Genomic DNA, 21,932 nt, shown 5'->3' with positions numbered 1-21,932 from the left:
CTGTCTCTCTGTCTCTGTCTCTCTCAAAAATAAGCATTAAACTAAAAAAAAAAAAAACTTAAAAAAAAACAAACTAGGGATACTGTGAATTGAGTTAACATGAGACAGCTTCTCCTTTACTCTTGACATTGAACTGGGCAAGGAAGGTTAAAAAAAAAAAAAACAAAAAAAACCCTGCCTTCAAACCTGTATATTTTATGAAAGGTTGTAAACTTTAGGACATGAAAACCTCATGGACAAGTGACATGTAACTAAATTCATATACTCTGTAAGGTGCATATTGCTGAGGAGAATGAAATTACACCATGGAACAAAGGTGGGATTTTTAATGGAAGATATCTCAATGGAAGAGTGTTACGAGCCCAGATGTAAATCAATGAGTCAATCACAGGTTGTCTTACGAGAGCATCCAGGTCCAGGAAAGAAGAGGATGCAGCAGGGTCTGCAGAGGAATAAATTGGAAGGGACTGTGAGGGATGTGAGAGTGTACTTAGCTTGGATTCTACACTTGGGTCTCCTAGACTTTCTCACACTTGAGAGGATAAAGGCTCAGACTGGTGATTTTGCCACTTGTACAGAAGGAATGATCATTGAACACTAATTGAGCAAGCATTGTCAGATTCCTTCCTTAATTTATGTGTTCACTCACTCTCTCTCTTGCTCACTAACCTTCAGGCACACCTTAGTCTCTTAGGCTCTTTAGGGTTTTCTCACATTTTCTTTTTTGCATCTGAAATCTTTTTCTCGTGTTTCTTCACATGATGTGTCCATTCTCCTTTCTCAGGTCATAGTAATTGGAATTCCTTAAAGTGGCTGTTCTTGACCAAATTTTATCACAACACACTGATTATTTCTTATAATGTCTAATCACTTATGAATTTGCATACCTATTTATTGTATTTCCCAGGAGATGTGAAGATACATGAAAGCTGAAATATTTGTTCCCCACACCATGTGTGCCCATGGCCCAGGATGGTGCCTGGCCCGTAGTAGGTACTCAGTAAATATTGGTGTAGATGAGTGCATGTGGCACAGGAAGGCACAATGAGGGTAAATACGAAGAGATTCAACCTAAAAAAAATTTTTTTTTGTAGAATCCAAATGCAAATCGAATCTAAATTTAATTTAGCCATGACCTGAAGGAGAACAACAATTCCAAGTGCTTACATATAGAAACCATATTATGTATTAAAAGCATATATGATCTGTAGATGAATAAAGTATAAGCTGATACAAATAGTTCCTGAGGCATGACTTCATATTTCCCAGAGGTGCAAATAACCAAAAAAAAAAAAAAAAAAGATACATGCTATAGTATTTAAAGCCACCTGGGGTATTGGAACTGATATTAGAACGTCTTTGTCTTATAAGATTAACATCCTCATCTTTAGAATACTCTCTTTCTAATATACAAGATCTGTCATCATTGGCAGCAATATCAGCATCATGAATATTTATTAATTACTCTACAAGGAGTTGTGCAGTCTGGTTTAGAAGTAATCCCTGCCTGTATGGAAATTTGCAAGCTATAACAAATGACATTTGTATCGGTGACAAGGTGAATTTCTATGAACCAGCAAATGTCCGTCAACAATTAACATATTAGTAGATTATGCCTGTGTTGACACTTCCAGTCTCAATAAATGGTTTGCCTCATTATCCAATGGTTGTTATCGAGCCATTAGTGCTATCCATGCATCAGAGCAATTGTTTATTGAGTCAAGTAAAGTTGTGAATTAAGTATGTGCTTCCTTTGTTCCCAAGAATAGTTTCTGTGTTCTACCATCTTATCCTGTGCTAAGGAGAATACAAACTCCAAAAGGGAAGGGAATTTGTCTGTCATGCTTACAGCTACATCTCATTCTCTCCGCATGCCTGGTTCACATAACAAGTTAGGACCTCAATAGGTACTTGTTAAACAGTTGAAAAAGTTCAGACTTTTTCCTTAGATATTGAGTACCTACTGTGTGTCAGAAACTAGGCTAGGCATCTTGCATAAGCTATCTTATTTAATCCCCACTACACATCTTCAGTTTTGTGATTTATTATTCTTACCTTACAGACAAGAAAATGGAGTTTTAGAAAGATTATCTTGCCTGTGAGTTCACATACAGTCAATGAGGAAAAGGCTGTTGAACCTCAGGATACTTTCTACCATCCTACTGATGCTATTAGACCAAGAGGCACTTGGAAGTTTGTGCAACAGAGATTCATGCATGACGGAGACTTGGGTTGTTGATATTCTGTAGTCAGTAGATGACAGTAGGTATAATTCACTAATGTTCTCCAGGCAAAATTAACCTTTTTTGCAAGTAATAGTAAAATCCTAGACTTTATGGATTATAAACTGCCATAAAATTTTAACTATAACTTCATTGGAAAGAAAGAACACTTTATAGAATATTAGCTGTGAGATATAAGACTAAATAAGTTGCCAGTTCTGCTTTTTATAAGCTGTACAGATGAATTTAATTTTTCTCTGCCTCAGTTTCCTCATCTATAAAATGGAAATGATTGTGACAAATAATATGGTAACTCTAACATGTTTTCACAAAAGCTGACAAACACTAAATGCTCAATAAATGTTAGCTGCTATCGTAATTCATTCATTTCAGTTCCAGAAATAAGAAGACATGGTAAATTTTCTTCAACCACCATGGATAAAAATCTATTTCAAACTGTGAATGGAAGGGTTTTCTTTTGAAGATGCTGTATCCATTTCTATGTCTCTGTGGATACCCTAGAGTTATAGCAGACTTTCAATAACAAACAATTTAGTTAGTCCAATATAGTTGCCTTTCCTTTCCTGGACTCAAAGTACCTGATTGTGCACTTTTTGCAGAAAATTCCTTATATGTTCCATTTATTATATAATAAAAAGTAGGCAATATAGGACTGGCAATTGGTCTGGCAAAGAAAAATGTATTAGTTTGTAAATAATACCCCAGGTCAATATGTCAACCACTATATTACCACTTTTGGTTCTAACAACCTAGAATTCAGCCCTCCTGTGTTTTAAGTGACTCTAGCACTCGGTGGACAATGGTTTTGGCAAGGTTTTAATTACTGTAAAATCTCCTCTAATGAAAACTCTATATGCATATTTCACTCATAAAATGTCACAGCAACATAAATTTTAAAATGGGGGGAAATCATCAGAATCCTATCATTCCAAGAAATACTCTTCTTTTTCTATATCTTCCGACAGAGCTGATTATATTTATTTTTTTCCACTGTGAAGTTTTGATTAACGTGAAATTATAAGGATTGGTCCTCGTAGCTACTTATTCTTAAATACTCTTTTAGTTGTTTATATGTTCCTGTAATTTGACTGATCAGTCCCTCTTTATAGATATACAAATGGTTTCTTTGCCTTTTTCATAAATGATATCACAAAAATCTCCTTTGTAAGAACATTTGTGTATTTATCTTAATATGCTTCTTGTAGGATGAATTTATGGATGTGGGATGGTCAAAGACTTGGTCAAAGGGTTTGATTAATTTTCTGACACCTGTATTATAAAGTCAAATCTTCTTCCACAGGGTTGTACCAGTTCATCAGAAGCAATTCATGAATATCCCAGATTTATGATTGACTTTCTATAATTTAGCTTTATTGTCATTTATTTTTCACCTTTTCATTAGCATAAGTTGATACCTCAGTGTAGTACAGACTTGTGTTTGAGATGTCAGGCTCATCATTTCTAGTAATTCAATTGTGACTCCTTTTGTATAAATTAATTTTTTATTAATTTTTGTCCATTTAGTTTTGATGTCTTGATTTTGTTTTATTTATAGGAAGGGGCATTTATAATATATAGACTTTAGTAATTTAATATTTCCTGTTAATTTTCCTGTCTTCCATTTCCACTGCAATTTTTCTTCCTCAGAAGGTTAATTTAATGTAGAAAAATAGATGGACTTTTTATTTCTTGCCTTTTTATTTCTTTTAATGTCTTAGAAATTCAACAGTTCTTCCACAGATCTAATGAATGTTGTAGGTTTCACTACATGTTTTTCTTTACCTAAATAAAAAAAGAAATCATTTGGGTATATGGTATAAAGTGAGTTCTCCTTTTTCAAATGAAAAGCTAAACCTTTTACCTGTCATCATTTATTTAATTACATTTCTGTACCCATTGTTTCATGATGCTTGCTTTGTCATATATTATATTCTTATAGGTAATTGGATCTCTTTATAGGCCTTTTGAAAACAGGATTTGACCTATATAAAGCAATGATGACTGGACATTGCTTTAGGATGTTGATTGAATGCTTCTACATGGCATCTTCTCTATGGCAGGTTGTTAACATTTGAATGTTTTATAGAAGTGAATTCTTAAAAAGATGTTTGTGAGTGCATTGGAAACCTTTTAAAAAGGCTGTAATTAGCTACTCTGGGAGAATGTTATAGGCTTTGATGGGCCCCTCAGTGGCAGTTCTAGTGGCCTATCCTATTGACTGACAAAAGATTGTAGGGGAATATTTAATGTTGTTTTAATTAACAACTCCTAAAAGAAAATGTCAATTATCTTCCATTAGCCTGAGGCCTTATCTTTCCAAAATTTTCCCTCCCCCACCTTTAAAATGGTACATAGAAAATTGTTTCTTTCATTTCCCCATGGACATCCATCATCTTTTGGAAGTGAGATCAGTGTTTAGTACATTTTGAGTTAATGATGATTTTTTCGGTCTAACAGAAAAAAAAAAAAATGCCGCCTTCAAAATATCTAGCTGGCAGTGATAGGGACTTAATTTTGGATATCTGTTTCTCAGAAGGTGAAACAAGAAGGTTTGGCAATCACAGAACATAATTAAACATGTAAATTTGTTGCATGGGATTTAGAATGAAACACAGTAGATGTCATCCTTATTTCTTTACTTACTGTGTGTGTCTTTGGACACATTTACCTTCAGTCAAAAACCTTCGGTGTTTCATGTGTAGAAGGGTAAATACTAACTTACTTCAAAGGATTGTTGTATGGGTTAAACACAAAGATCTCAACTGGTATGTATCACATGGCTCGGGGAGTGGTGGCCATGGTTATCATTGGCTACATTAGATGGACCTCTTAAGGCCTAGATGTAGAGAAAACAAGAGGACATTTTAAGCAGAGCAATTATTAGCTCTGGACTTTTTGCTTGTGCTGACATCTCTGCTTTTGGAGGCGTGCTGGGGGACTAGGTGTGCATTGCACAGAGTTAAAAAGAAGAGAGTCCCTAAATGAAGGAGTTTTAAATTTTAAGGCAGCATATGAGCACATTTTTTTTTTTTTTCTTAAGGTCATATGTCAGAGAGTATGTCACTAGTTTGAAAGAAAACTGCCAGCCTACTGGTTCTCAGGCTTGATGATGCAATGAAATCATCCAGATTCTGTGATTGTCTGTGTTGGCCCATGGCTCCACTGGTGACTGTTTTCATACTCCTACTTAAACTATTGCAACTCTAGGTGCACAGAAACTGGCAAGAGAATCCTCAGCATGAATGACTTCTAAGGTCAGGAAGAAGTAGGGACTTGGAGGCCCTGAAACAAGAATTTATGCTTTAGGAAGGCTTTTTAGTGAAAGTGTAACAGGAATAATATTATAAAATAACAATTTTATAATATATACAATGTAATTTATATATTTATGTAATATATAAAATTTTCCTTCAGGCAAATGAGTAATTAGAGAATGTAACGGACATTATTTGGTCCATTTTATTTTATTGTATTTTTTAAAGTTTATTTTGAGAGAGAGGGAGAGTTGGAGAGGGGCAGCGAGAGAGGGGGAGAGAGAGAATCCCAAGCAGGCTCCGTGCTGTCAGCACAGAGCCCAACACAGGGCTCAGACTCATGAACCCTGAGATCATGACCTGAGCCTAAATCAGAAGTCGGACGCTTAGTCAACTGAGCCACCGGGGCGCCCCAGGTCCATTTTATAAAATGGAAATAAATTGCATTCCTCTGTAATGATAGCTTGCACTGTATACCTGTGTTACATAAGCATTTACTACACCACAGGCAGTGATGGAAGAACTTTATTAATCCACTTATATATTAGAAACAACTTAGGAAGGTAGGTACCCTTTTTTAACTCTTCTTTTCTGACAGTTTATCTGTTTGTTCTCAGTGGAACTTGAATTTGAACTCAGCAGTTTGGACCTGAGTAGTTGCTCTTAACCCGTATACTTCCAGTCTCTCTACATTAACATAGGCTCAGCTCTTGAGAGAGCAAACAGAGGCTTTGGATCTAATGGGCCAAACTGGTTGAACGTACTGTTTTGCCCAGATTTCTCTAAAACTTTCTCTGGAATTGCTCAGCCCTTTCAGAATGGCACAGATCTGTTCTCTTTCCCACTTAAAAAGTAGACACCGTTGTCTGTACTTGAATTTCACATTTGTCCTTGTACTATCTCATGTTATCCCTAGCCTTGCTGACCATTTCCCATCATATGCTCAAAAAAATAGGAAGTAGTCTTGTTGGTTACTAAAGTTTTAATTTCTTGCTTCTTTATTCCTCAATGATTAGGGTCTGCCACCCCTGCCATTGTAACCAGGATCATCAATATAATCTAAATTGCTTGTTCATTCATTTTTTTTTTCTCAATGCCTTTGATCAGGTCTTTATTCAGAATTAGCTGTCCAAAATGAACATTTATTCATTTTTGGTGCCACAGCTGATTTACTGTGCCCAGTATTTTGTAAGAGTAAGGATTTCTACACCTCACATCTGCTGAGTTCATCTTTAGAAGGCTGTCAGCAAGGGCTGTGAGAGAGACAAGAGAGGCCTGCAGGCCAAGTAAGAGGAGAAAGGGAGGAAGAGGCCTGGAAAAGAGGAGGAGATGAGGAAGGAGCCAACAGAGGGACAGAGCATGGTAAAATCTCCTACAGGTAACATGTTCCAGGAGTTTTCACACCAGAACATATAGTTTGGTGAACTCTTGAAAGATGAAGTTAAAGATAGTGGAAGTGAGAAATGAATAGAAGAAGTATGCACGATGAGCAATGAATATGTTGAATAAGTAATCTTTTAAAAAATTTACCTGATTTGGGGCGCTTGGGTAGCTCAGTTGTTTAAGTGTCCAACTCTTGATTTTAGCTCAAGTCATGATCGCAGCGTTGTGAGATGGAGCCCTGTGTCTTGCTCTGCACTGTCAGCCTGGAGCCTGCTTGGGGCGCTCTCTCTCACTCTATGCCCCTCCCCTGCTCACTCATGCACTCTCTGTCTCACAGAAGAAATACAAAAAACATTTTTAAAAAATTTACCTGATTTCATGCAAGGATCTTAAGTTTTAGTTCATTTTGTTTTTTCCTTCCCTACAAGAGGCCTATTTTGTGACAAGGCAAGATAAAAAGGTTAGTATTCTAGAAGTGTCTTTGAACTTTCCCCCCCAATATAGACTTAATGAAATATTGAGTATAAGGGACTGATCCCTTATACCTTATCCCTTATCCCTATAAGCATCATTTTTATTATGTCCTGCCTCATTCCAAGCCCTGATGGTTCACCTCTCTCCTCAAGCCTCAGGGAGGTGAGAGACACTGATAGTTCCATACAGCTTCATGCTCGGGATTTTGTCAAGTTAAAGAATTTACTTCTAAACATTTTGGTAAGTATTTGAAACACACGTACGCACGCACACACACACACACACACCTACACACACATCCCTTGTGTGTACCATATCATAGTACAGATTGCTTTTCAATTGACTACTTTCATTCTAACATATAAAGAATCATTGAGTGATAGAGAAATTGTTCTCTACATTGTTAATCAGTTGATTTAGACATTCAGGGACTAGTGGTACCATAATACATATCTGTGTGACATAGTCTCTGAGTTATAAACAATTCCTGGACACCTACTTATGCAGTGATACGAGAAAAATGTTATGACAGGAAAGGGTGGATCTGATGATGGTGATAAATATTGCAACAAAATTGTGAAAAGGATTATACAGTAGTCATACTAGTAGCAGCTACCATTTTTTTGAGGGTCACCAAATGTCAGGCACAATGGTAGGCATTTTCTAATGTTATTTGCTTAATTAAAACAAGGAAAGTGAGAATCATAAAATTTGAGTTACTAGAGTAACTTGAGTTCATTCTTTCCTTTATTTAGCAAGCAAAGATTTTATGACAGGTTATGTCTGATACCAAAATCCATTTCCACCTTTACCCACCTTTAAATACTCTCTGTGGCTTACATAAAGGCTCAGGAACCTAGTAAAAGAGGAAGGAATGAATCAACTGCTATTTAAAAAGTGCATGTCAGGGCACCTGGCTGGCTCAGTCAGTAGAGCATGTGACTCTTGATCTCAGGGTTGTGAGCTCAAGCCCCACGTTGGGGGTAGAATTTACTTAAAAATTTAATTTAATTTAATTAAAAAAAAAAAACAAAAGAGTGCATGTCATCAAATATCTTAGCTTCTCACTGGTTAAAATGTAATCACTCCTTGTCCAAAAGTTTACAGGCCTAAGAAAGCCCATCCTATTCTCCTGACTATGGGTGCAGCTGTATGTAGGATCTGGAAAGAATATATTCTGGGGTGGTATATAGGTGCATTTAGAAAGTAACATGGCATGCAAAATTATTCCACAGCAAAAAAGCCATAGTGATTTCATGCTTAAAAAAACAGAAGACTGGCTCTTGGGTAGGGCTGAGTGGGTTCAGTGTCTGAGTCTTGATTTCGGCTCAGGTCATGATCCCACGGTTTGCAAGTTCAAGCTCCACACTGTCAGCATGGAGTCTGCTTGAGATTCTCTCTTTCCCTCTCCCTCTGCCCCTCCCCTGCTTGTGTGCACTCAATCTCGCTCTCTCTCTCTCTCTCTCTCTCACACACAAATAAATACATTAAAAAAGACAAACTTGCCTCAAGTCTTTTGGCATTATTGCTAGGTCTCAATGGGAAAGTGTTTAGTCTAACATTAAAATAAATAAATGTTTATCCTTCAGTTATTTGTTTCTCATAATTTTCCATAATGTAGGGGACAAGGGTGCTGGGAAGACCTGCAAACAGTAACCTAGCTTTTATCCTTTACTAATAAATACCAAACTGGACCAATGTACAAATAATTATATAATTTTGAAGAAACCTCAGAGCTAATATTTTAACTAAGAATAGCTTTAATATTTTATTTAATTTTTAATATAAAGATTTGGAATGATTGTTTTACTTCCAGGAGTTTCTCAGTAGTTTTCAAGTAGCACAGCAGAAAATATATAAGTGCCCTCTGTGTAATTTCCATCACATTGTGTATGTATGTGCATACTTTCCTCCCAAATCCTATCTGTAACTATATTAAAAATTAAGTTCAAGTTGATTATAACTTAATTTTTTTTTGATGTTTATTCTTGAGAGACAGAGAATGCGCAGGGGAGGGGCAGAGAAAGAAGGAGACACAGAATCTGAAGCAGGCTCCAGGCTCTGAGCTGTCAGCACAGAGCCTGAGGCAGGGCTTGAAGTCACAAACCACAAGATCATGACCTGAGCCGAAGTTGGATGCTTAACTGACTGAGCCATCCAGGAGCCTCAATTATTTATAACTTTATATTGCTACCTTCAGTCTTCCAGTGATGAGAACTTTCATTGTACAGCAGCCCACGGAGCAGATTCCTAAAAAAAAGGGATGAGAGAAAAGCCTGATTACACCCGTAGCTCAGTAGATCACCATTAGAAATACTTGGATACAAAAAAGTTGCAACTATTTATTTGAAGAAGGGTTCTTCATGCTTAGCAAGGTAGACATCCTCCCTCACCACCACCATGTATATTTGTCAAAGGAGAACGAGAGCAGCTGTTGCCATTACTTAGTCTACCTGGCAAGAAAGCATGCACATGTGGGGTCTCATGTTTCTTTGTGGCCATGGCCCTTAAAAGGGACTTTAAAATCAGGAATTGGGGGGAATATTAGTGGGAATAATTTCCAGTAGAAAATTAACTTAAATCTGGAAGAGACTTAAAAGAATTGGGAGTTAAGATACAAATGGTTGTGTCATTTGGGGTGTTGCCAGTGCTTCCATTTCACTACTTATTCAATCTCTTGGTCTATATCGGTAATCCCTCTAGATGGGAAAAAAAAAGGATGGAAATAAGTAATAATTCATAAAATATTTAAATTACCCTTGTACATGAATCTGGCGATACAGTTTTATTAGAGTGGTTGGGCACAACGTGGTACTTAAAAAATTCAGGTGACAACGAAGTATTTTTTTTCCTGGGCAACATAAGAGGGTACTCAGGAGGACAATACTAAGAATATACCTTCCTGGACACCTGGGTGGGTCAGTTGGTTAAGTGTCCAACTCTTGATTTCAGCTCAGGTCATGATCTCATGGTTCCTGAGATAGAGCCCCATGTTGGGCTCTGCACTGACAGTGTGGAGCCTGCTTGGGATTATTTCCCCCTCTCTCTGCCCCTCCCCTGCTTGTGTGGGCTTGCCCGTGTGGTGTCTGTCTCTCTCTCTCTCAAAATAAACAAACATTTTTTTTTATTATATGAAATTTATTGTCAAATTGGTTTCCATACAACACCCAGTGCTCATCCCAAAAGGTGCCCTCCTCAATACCCATCCCCCCCCTCCCCTCCCTCCCACCCCCCATCAACCCTCAGTTTGAATAAACATTTTTTTTAAAAGAATAGACCTCCCTGAAAAAGTCTTTCTACATTCATTCATTCACCAACTTAATTATGGTTGAATTTTGCCACTTGTAAGTTATAAAGTACACATTGAACTGTAATCCTAGTGTTCCCATTTCTAAAAAAGAGAAAATTACCTGCAAAATATAACTGACCAACCTAATTGATTTGGAGAGATTCTAGGAGTTGATTTTTATCTATCAACTTCTGAAAATAAGGCAATTGATGGTCAAGAAAGGAAGCCATGTATTTTTAAATCTTTAAACCCAGGGCCCAAATAATAGATTTATTTTAATTTTTTCCCCAAGGGTTGACACATGAAAGAAGTGATCATTAACTCAGGATGCTTGAGTGAATACGGAAAAACAAACTTTAACAATGTTCTAAATGATTGATTTAAGAAAAAAAATAATTAGAAGTACCAGATTTTCCCATAGAGCATCCGTAATTTCATAGGAAGCCTGGCTGAAGGCCAATAGCAGTGAATTTTGCTGCTACCTACTGGTGAGTTCTGAATCTATATAGCATAGAGGGAGAGATATCCAAGCACATTTAGGAATGCTCTTGGGGACATCTGAACTCATGGTGCAGCTGAAGACCGATCAGTGGTGAGTCAGGGTTTTGTTGTTTCTGAGAAAGTGTTGGCAAGATAAAAGCATCTAAATAAATATTTGAACAACAGTATTCATGTAGCACTTTAAAGTCAATCCAAGTATTTTAAAGATTTTAACTAGGTGTTTTCACATATACTTGTTTAGTCTCCATTTATGATGCAGATAGTAGTTTTTATCTCTCTTTAGCAGTTTAGGAACTAAAGCTCTTTAGAGACTAAGTAACTTGACAGAGGCCTTGTAAGGGAGCTGAGAAGCAAGCACAGGTTATCAGACTCCAGCCTCAAACTTTTTCTCCTGTATCACACTGACTCTTATGGTACCATTCCCCAACTTGGTACACCTCTCCTCATCCCGTAATTCACTGTTTTCCTCTTGGATCCAGGGTTGCTGATTCACATGGCATTGATCCCAGTGGTTCAGGACTAACCTATAATTCTGCCAGACACATCACCTTGTGTGGGATGATGCACAAGAGGCAGGAGAGACTAGTGATTAAGAGTTGGGAAATCAAATCCCTGGGTCGAACATCCTAGAGCTCTACTACCTACTGGCTATGTGGCCTGGGGCATGTTTTCTTAAACTTTCCCTTTGTCAGTTTCCATGTAATAATAGTACTGTAGTACTATCCCATAATATTGTTGTAGGACTAAATGAATCAATTAACGTAAAGTTTTTAATATACCACTTGGCAAATGGTAATCACTAAGGCTTGGCTATTATTTTTATAAACCCCCTGTTCTCCTTGGAAACATGCAATGGAAAATGTGGTTTTGTCTTCCTCAAGTTCATCTTCCCTTAGGTACAACCTTTTAATTTATTTTCAATAAAACCAAGAGAGTATATTTTTTAAAAATAGAAACTCATAGCCATGAGAGTGATGTGTTCTTTTCTGAATATCAGAGTACAAATGATGTGGGTTCTGACCTTGGTTCACCCTAGGAAAGAAATTATTTTCTAATAGTCCTTTTTACCTTTTGGATTTAATTTGTGTTTTTTGCAGGGATTTTTTTTTTTTTTTTTAAGATACTATAGAATGGCATCACATTTACCAAAACCGAATTTTGTAGCCTATACCTTTTGCAGAAGTCAGATTAATACATTTGCGCAAAGAGACTTTTCTGCATTTATATCTCATGCACCATGGACATCTTCCGCACAAACCTCTTCATCCTGCACAACTCGGTGCTTCCGTTTACCGACCCTGTGTTTCCATCTGAAGAGCATTCTTCATTTACTGAGTGAAGGGCTTTGAAGAGATGATTCTAACTTTGGGCCCATATAATGTGCTCTCAGCTGCTAATTCATTTATATCTAGCCAATTAAATAATTTTTTCCTCTCTGTCTACATACTGCCATCTCTTGTGTAGCACAGAAACAACAGACTAGATTTCCTAAACCTCTTTCATTATGTTATTCCCTGGCTTAAAGACTTTCAGCTGTTACTCATTACATATGGGTTAAAGTGCAAACTCTTTAGGGCAGAGTCCTCACCTGGGTCTGCCTAGATACACGGACTGCATTGTAGCTAAACTAACATTCTAACTCATATTTGTGCCTTTAGCTTTCTCTTCTTAACTTGCAAATGTCCCTATCCCTTTGTCTCTGTCCTAGTAAACTCTCTCCATCATGAAAACACCCTTATCCAGGAAGCTTCCTGTGTCTAGCCTACATCTGGCTCAGTAGACTGGAAGAGTTTTCTGTTCTACCATTTCTTTGTGGTAGAAGTGTGTATAAGTTGCTTTAAACATCTCAAGGCCTTACCCCGGCTGAGTATTGGGATGAATATTATGTAGCATTCATGGTTATGATGAGGACTTACTGAGGTAATACAGGTAAAAGTGATTGCTGTTATGCCAGAAACATAGTAGTTGGTCAGTAACTTCAACAACAAACATTACCTCCCATTTGTGGATCATGCAACTTATTAATGCTACCAATTTGATACATGTATTTTTGTCTGGTTATAGTTTTTACAGGTAATGTTCTATCCTTCCAAAGAGACCCAAGCTCTGTAATAGCTAGAATTACCTCGTATGCATCCTGGCATTCTCCACTTATCCTAGCAAAGGACTTTACACATAATAGAGGCTGAGTAAATGGTTGCAAGATTAACCATGGAAACAGTTTTTCCGCAGGTACTGTGACCATGAAATTGACGGAACAGAAAATATGCTGTAGTCCCTGAGTGGCATGAGGTTCAGGGACCTGAAATAGTGGTCTTTGTATGAGCCTATGTTTGGAAAACAGAGCATATTTTAAGCCCTAGAAATTTTGGAGCTTATCAAGGACAGTGACTTCTTGTCCAGTGTCACCTTCATATAAGCTTGACTTGGCATTACAGTCACATTTTCTTATCTCATGAATAGATCTAAAAGTTACTCAAAAGAATCGCTTTCTTTTTGACCCTATCTTCATTTGTACATTCATTTATTTGTTTACTCAAATATTTTCCTCACAACCTAGTGTGGTCTAGATGTTGGGCTAGGTGTTGTGAATGGATTCATGAGCCATAGTTTAAGGAGCTTATATTCAATGAGAAGTATGTATATTTACTGCATGATGACAATATTTAGAAGAAATTAAAATTCTAAATTATTGCCATAAGGGAAAAGTATTAATTCTAAAGTATTAATAATGAACACATTGCTATCTTTTTTGTGACATTTCAGAAAATAACAGCATTATTTCGTCCACTGTTTTAAAGTACACACACACACACCACAGTTTCCTCTGTTTTGAGGGACCTTTGAGAGTAACTAGTCTTGATGGTTTACTCTACACATGGAGTCTCCAGGGGGGAGAGAGTTACTGTCTTGGGTCATGAAGTTGGCAAGGGCAGACCTAGATACGAACTCTCTTGATGGTAGTCTATCACTTTTCCTTGTGGTTATCTTGTCCAACCCAATATTTGCGGCGAGGGTCTGTCAGCTGTCCCCTTGGCTCTGAAAGACTGTTAGGAGGATTCAGCCTCATGCAAACCAGCAGCTGCTTTCTCTGAGCAGCATTTGAATGCAACACTGACCCCCAAGGAGGAAATGGTTTCCCTGTGGTGTGAACTCTTCTACACTCTTGCCACCCACACATTTACATCTCCTGCATTCCTGAGTTACAGTGGAATGCTTCATTACAGCGGCTCAGCCAGGAGGACATCCCCTGGGGAGTTGATTCACAGACAAATGTATTATTCACAAGCTTGATCTGATCATACAAAATTTGCACTAGAACCACACGCCCTGAGGAAATTCCTTTCATAAACCTAAATGATTGTATTTAAGAGAGTGATGTGGAAGAACAGAAAGTCTGTGAGCTGGAAGGGGGTGGAGTGATCTCCAGTTTGCAGTGGGGCAGCTCACAGAGGAACCAGTTCTGAGCCCCCTCCTCTACTCCATGCCTCCTGTAAGCTCTTCCCTTCCCTTTAAAGAGCCCTCTTTTGACAGTTTTGAAGGAGGGAATGATGAATTAAGTAGAGTTGCTGAATTATTTTAATGATGGTTTCTATGACAACGAGACAAATAACTTTCCATGCACTCTGTGTTTTAAGCAAAGAAGCATTAGGCAAATAATTTTTCTGCAAAGTGAATGTGGTAAAAATGAAACCCTATAGGTATTTGGTTACTGTCAGGTATGAAAGATTTGTACAGTATTACTCCACCTGCATTCAAAAGTTGTTCTACTTGGAATCGGAGTCAACATTTTCTTAGCATAAAAGTCTCCGGCATTCCTTGACCCAAAAAATGTAACCTTAACGTGTACTTTTACATTCTTCAGACCTGGACCTCCCTAGTTTCCTCCTGAGGGAGGTTATAACCTTGCCGGTAATAGCTAAGGGGAATGCTTGATTTCTTTTTTTCTGGCAGTTCTTACCTGTACAAGCTTCTCTGTGGTCATTCTGTAAGTCCTGCCCTGGCTCCAACTGGCCAGTTTAAACTCACAGGGTAACTGCATTAATGTAACATTTTTGCATTGAGGGTTGGTCAGCAGAGTGCTGTGCAATTGATACTTCTGCTACTTCCAACTCGAGCTTTGCAGAGAGAAACCTATCTATTATTAAAAACCCTATTAGCAGTGGTAAGATTGCACTGCTCTCTCACTATAGCTGCTGAGTGTTATCTAATTGGTTTTTATTACTTCGAAAACCCTGGGAGTGTGCGGCTCAAATGCGCATTTGCTAACAGTTGTGTTCTTTCCTGGTACGCATTGGAGATGCTTTTACATCCTTTAGGTTTTGGCCAGCAGGAGAAAAGGGAAAATAATAGCGAGCATTTCCAAGAGTACCTGGATTAGGACTGCAGACCCCAGGATTAGGTCGACTGTGACCACTGTAGGACTCAGCTACATGAATGTTCATCACTTGTGTGGCTTCTCCCATTATGTGGAGTGCAGAGTCTGTTTTCAGAATTATGGCATTACTTATCGCTCGTGTGATGCTATTGTCTATTTTCTGTAGACTTGATTTTATTCACATTAAGAAAAATGTTTATATATTTTGAGAGAGAGAGAGCAAGCATGAGCATAAGTGGAGGAGAGGCAGAGAGAAAGGCAGGGAGAGAGAGAATCCTAAGCAGATTCTGCTCTGTCAGCCTAGAGCTCAATGCAGGGCTCAATCCCACAAACTGTGAGATCATGACCTGAGCCCAAATCAAGAGTCGGACACTTAGCCAACTGAAGCCACCCACACGCCCATTTATTTGCATTTTTAAACTGGTAACTCAGTTCTCTATAACTATTGGTTTACTCATTTAAATGGAACAATTCAACAATGAGCTTATATCCTTTTACTTGTCATGTGAGTGTCTTCTTCAGACTCATTATGAGATATTAGAAAAGATGCATCCTTTAGCCTCAGTGATTACCACCTCCCTTGCATTTAATTTCTCTTGAGAGGTACTATGGTTCTTGCTTGAAATTAGTAGTAGTAGTAGTGGTAGTAGTAGTAGTAGTAGCAGTAGCAGCAGTAGTAGCAGCAGTGTTAGTAGTAGTAGTAGTAGTAGTAGTAACAGTGGTAGCAGCAGCAGTGTTTAGTAGTAGTAGTAGTAACAGTAGTAGTAGCAGCAGTGTTTAGTAGTAGTAATAGTAGTAGTAGTAACAACAGTGGTAGTAGCAGCAGTGTTTAGTAGTAGTAGTAACAACAGTGGTAGTAGCAGCAGTGTTAGTAGTAGTAGTAGTAACAACAGTGGTAGTAGCAGCAGTGTTTAGTAGTAGTAGTAGTAACAACAGTGGTAGTAGCAGCAGTGTTTAGTAGTAGTAGTAGTAGTAGTAACAACAGTGGTAGTAGCAGCAGTGTTTAGTAGTAGTAGTAGTAGTAGTAGTAACAACAGTGGTAGTAGCAGCAGTGTTTAGTAGTAGTAGTAGTAGTAGTAACAGTGGTAGTAGCAGCAGTATTTAGTAGTAGTAGTAGTAACAACAGTGGTAGTAGCAGCAGTGTTAGTAGTAGTAGTAGTAGTAGTAACAGTGGTAGTAGCAGCAGTGTTTAGTAGTAGTAGTAGTAACAACAGTGGTAGTAGCAGCAGTGTTTAGTAGTAGTAGTAGTAGTAGTAGTAGTAGTAACAACAGTGGTAGTAGCAGCAGTGTTAGTAGTAGTAGTAGTAGTAACAGTGGTAGTAGCAGCAGTGTTAGTAGTAGTAGTAACAGTGGTAGTAGCAGCAGTGTTTAGTAGTAGTAGTAGTAACAACAGTGATAGTAGCAGCAGTGTTAGCAATAGTAATAGTAGTATTACTAGTAGTAATAGTAGCAGCAGCAGTAGTATTAGTAGTAGTGATTAGCAGTTGCAACAGCTGCAGCAGCAGCAGTATTTTCTCTGATGACTTTTTCTTTTTCCCTCTAAGGGCTTTGCAGCCTTTCTTGAAATACTTTGAGCCAGTGTAAACATTCCAAACCACCCTCATTCTTGGGGAAAACTGACCTGTGCGTCAAGGCTTGATTTGTGAGTGTCTAGATGTTTCATGTAGTTCATTATCTCCTTCCTTTTTGACTCCATTTTTACCCCTTCGCTGAAGTAAATGGCTTTCTCCAGGATCATCTCCAGTACTTGCATTCAGCTTTCATCTTTGTTTTCCCTTTTTGATATCTATGTTGCCTTTAACAGTATGTTCCCAGTAAGTGATAATAATAGCAGAATTTTGTGAACGCTTACGATGTGCCAAATGCTGTTGTAGTCACTTTAAACGTGTAGTCAAGTCATTGAAGTATTTCATTAACTCACTGAATTCTCACAATATCCCACAAAGTGAAGAAAATACTATACTTTCCAATTTATAGACAAGGATGTCGAGATAGAATAAGGTGAAGTCACTTGTCCTACGTTTCCCAACTTGGGGAGCTGAGATTCTATTCCAGATGTTCTCAGAGGTGCATAGTCTCTGTTCTTGGCCTCGCTGCAGGGCTGTCCCTCAGAATTCTCTCTGGCTTGTCATCAGTGATGTCCTTGCCTCTCACACTGCTCAGGCCAAATTCAGTTGAACAAACATGAATTGAGTGTCCAATAGGGGCCAGCTCATTGTCTCTTTCAGAGTCTCCTCTGGTCCCCTTGATCGTTTGTTGTATTCAGCAGGGAGAGATTAAGGCCACAATGATGCTATGGCTTTTAAGGTCTAAGAGCTCATTTCCGGGTGGGGAGAAGGCCGTGTTGGGAGCACTGAGGACCTGCGCCATCAGTCCTTCCTCATCTCCTAATGATTAATAATTTCACTGTGATCCTCTCGATGCCCCAGTCTTATCATCATAAATTTATGCAATCGCTCCCTTTTCTTTGACCTCCAAATCTAATCAGCGACTAACTGTTAGTGATCTCCCCCCTTAAAATTCATCTCCACAGCCATAACTCTACCTGAGGCTCTAATCGCTTTGCTACTGAATTGCAGTAATGGTCTAAATGGCTTCTCTTCCCCCGGGTTCTGTCCATTCCAGTCCAGTTACCCACATCATACACACTGGCCCCTGAAGCACTTCCAGTTATCTTCTGTGACCTAGATCAAATATGAACTCTCCTCTGAAACCTTTCCAGATCACTCTACAGTTGGTCATTCTTTTATCTTTTAGGACTAGTCAAATAGTATCATGTATCTGTTTGTCACGTCACTGCCTTTAAAATTCCTTGTGACCAGGACTATTATTTTTCTTTGTATACATCACATTCAGCACTGTGCCTGGTGCATAATAACCACTCAGTTAATGTATGAATGAATGTATAATCGAATGCGGGGATGCATGACTGGATAAATATGTAAATGAAAGAAATAACATTAAATGACCGAAGGGATTTTCAGTTGCCCGCCTTAGCAAGTCCAAATTTCTCAACATGGTCACACAGGACTAGTGCCCTGCCCTTCCTTCAACTGGTCTTATCTCTAACACTTGATGGTTTGGCCCTGGTTTGCCAAGTGTATTTATTCCTCTCTTCACATATTATTTTCTCCTCCTTGCATTAATGGTTCAAGGCATTCCCTTCTCTTAGAACATCCTTTTACATATTTCTCCATCATTTTCTTTCTCAACAAAGTCTACCCCAATCATCTCCAGTTCCACTAGTCATCATTCTTTTGTTCACATAAATAATGATCACAATAGACTGGTGAGGATCTGTTATTGTCATGATAATTTATTAAAATGAAACCATCCACCAAGGAGTTGGCATGATGCCATTTAACATATTTAGCATCAGACATCCAATGGCCAGGATTGCAGTCTCAAAGCTAGTATGTGCCCACAGTCAATGTATTGCCTGCTGTGAGCCTTAGTTTACTCTTTGGTAAATGGAGATAAAAAAAACTATTAGCTACTTCACAAGTTTGTGGTAATATCAAGTGTTTTCCAGGACCAACAACCAGTACTCTGATTCTGTAAAGGCCAACTGGGGGTCCAACAATTCACTTCAATACTGACAGTATCTATCTGTAGTTCGCACAACTTTGGACAAGTTAAAAAGTTCAGTCCCATGAGACTGCCCCCACTTCAGGCAACAGTCAGAAGTCCCGGGCCTCCCAACCTCTGACCAACTGGCTATAATCAGTTCCTATGACCCCTGCTAAGGTTCATTAATTTGCTGAAACAAGTCACAGAACTGAGGAAGGCAGCTTACTTATGCTTACCTGTTTACTAAAAAGGATACAAATGAACAGTCAGATGGAGAGGTACATAGGGTGAAGTCTGGAAGTGTCCCAAGTTCAAGAGCTTATGTCTCTGGTGGAGTTGAGGCACACCACCACCCCCCGCACATGAATGTGTTCACAATTTCAGAAGTTGAGCAGATTTCTTTGTTTTAAAGAATTTTATCTCTGGTGTCTTTCCCTTCTCAAAGGTGTCTCTGAAAGTTCTAACACTTTAATCACTTTAAGTGACCAGCCCCATCCTGAGGCTAGCTAGGGATTCCACCCTAAGTTATCTCATTTGCATAAACTCAGGTCTGATCACATGAAGAACTAAAGACTTTCCTATCACCCAGGAAATTCCAAAGATTTTAGGAGCTCTGTGCCAGGACAAAAACCAAGTACATTTCTTATTATATCACATAATGATTAAATGAAACTCTTTATGCAAAATATAATTTAGTAAAATATTTTGGAAGTAAGTTTTCCTTTGTAAGGTATAAATATACATAACAAGGTATTACGTAAGTGTTGTTGTAATAAGCACTTAACACTGCCTTTCTTCTCAAGACTCAAAAGGAAAAACGCAAAACAAAACACCCCTAACATCATTTTTACTGCATCACTGAATTCTATAGTTTCCCTGTCTCTAAAAGGCTTTCTTTCAAAATATCCCAACTAAGCTAATCTTCCCAAGGAATAGCCCTTAGTGTATTAACAAGCATACCATATATGGAGAAACTTCTAAACTTTCTCTAAACCTTACAACAGTCCTAGCTGGTCAACAGTATCATCCTCCATGAACAGAGGAATAAACTGAGGCTCAATCAAGTCAACTCACTTTCTCATGGGGACAAGGCTCCTAGGTTTGGAGCTGCGATTCAAATTTAAGGTTATCTCAAAATGAAGTCCACACCCTAGTCATGGCACCATGATGACTATTACAGAGGGTCATTATTTCACATTAGTATTTCATTGAGGATCCTATTTTACAGTAAATGCAGCATCCCTGCAGTTGGCTACTAGGATGTGAAAGGAGACAAAAGAGCCACATGCGGATCTGGGTGTCTGTGTGGAGCACTGTCCTGTTGGGGTCAGCAGGTTGGCTTCTTGCCATCCAGGGATGATGCCTTTTATAATGAGGAAGTTAAAAAGATAATTATGGAAATTAATTCCCGAACTGCTGTGGCCTGTGAACTCTACCAAGCAGAACTTTGAATATGAAGGGCAGTGCTGCAAGGGAGAGCAGAAGCAGAAAATTGTACCTTAGCAGTGTCTTAGGGGGTGAGCAGAACTGCTTTCATACGACCCCACGGTCTTATTGAACGAGTGTGTGTATGAGCTTGTGTGTGGGTGCATGTTGTGGTATGATTACATGTCTGTGAGCATTCCTGTCACCTGATGCATACAAATGTTCTATTAACGAAATAACTTACTGTAGTCAATAGGCTAAATCAAACTAAATGACATCAACTTGCTCTACAAGGATAGAAATCTATTAGGATTAAGGGAATTTAAAAGCCAGTCAGAATGAACGGATGAAAAAGGAAAGAAGGAAAGAGAAAGTTGAACATCTAACCCATAATCTACTCATTTCTTCCTATTCCCAGAAACTGCCTAATCTACTTTTGCAGATAGATGAGAAAATACCCCGGCTTGCAGAAGCTTGTCAGCATCCCACCACATTGAACACTCAGCTGATGCCAAGCTCAAGGCATGAAGAAATTCAAGATCAATGCTGAGAAATGCATTTCCTAGGTTTTTAAATATTCTTGGGTCATAATCTGATTTCTTTTCAACCAGTCCAAACTCTTCCCAGTTCTGTGCTTCAGCTAGTATGAAGGGCAGTAAGCATACTCCCCAAATGTGGATTCTGAGAAGTCACTTAAGAAACATTCTTCCTGGAATTCTGTGTGATTCAGATGGAAATGTCCACAAGTAATATCCATGTATCACTAAAAATGGAAGAAGAGAGGACCACACATTTCTATTTTCTAATACTGCCAAGGTGCACACTTCCTATAATTTCCAGAGACCCACACTATAATTCACTCTGTCCTGTGATCTGCCTCTTTTCTGTGTCTCATTAGATTTAATTCAGTAATCATACCCTACAAGCCATTCAGGCAGAAATACCCTTGCTGATTGTAACTTTTGCCGACTAGTCCATGAATATTACTGTAGCGTGTGTGTGTACGTGTGCATATCCGCATGTGGGAGAAGAAAGACTGTCGCCTCCATCAGTAGCTGCCTCTCTCTGTGTGTTTAATTTGGTCTTTCTCCCTATTTCACATTTCCCACTTTGTGTCCATGGGAATTGGAATGCCACCCCTCAAGAATGCCAATACCAGTAAACAAATCCTTTTTCCTCACCAGCCACCTTAGTGTGAAGTCTCTTCCTTTCTTTCTTTTCTGTATTTTTAATTACCTCATCCTTGTGGTATTCACAGGCCATCACCCCTTCTCAAAGACTCCTGTGTTTGTAACCCTGTTATGCTTTTACAACTGAGATTTCTCTCTCAGCCTTTTCCTCTTGCATTTCAGTGTCTGTGCATTGCCTGCTTTTTGTCCCCATTGTTTTTTGACTTTCTTGCTTACCCCCTAATT

Source organism: Panthera pardus, unplaced genomic scaffold (assembly GCF_024362965.1).
Source record: "Panthera pardus isolate Hobbes unplaced genomic scaffold, ASM2436296v1 HiC_scaffold_16, whole genome shotgun sequence".
NCBI lineage: Eukaryota > Metazoa > Chordata > Mammalia > Carnivora > Felidae > Panthera > Panthera pardus.
The sequence above is the reverse complement of the archived record's forward strand: the minus strand, read 5'-3'. Positions refer to the sequence as shown.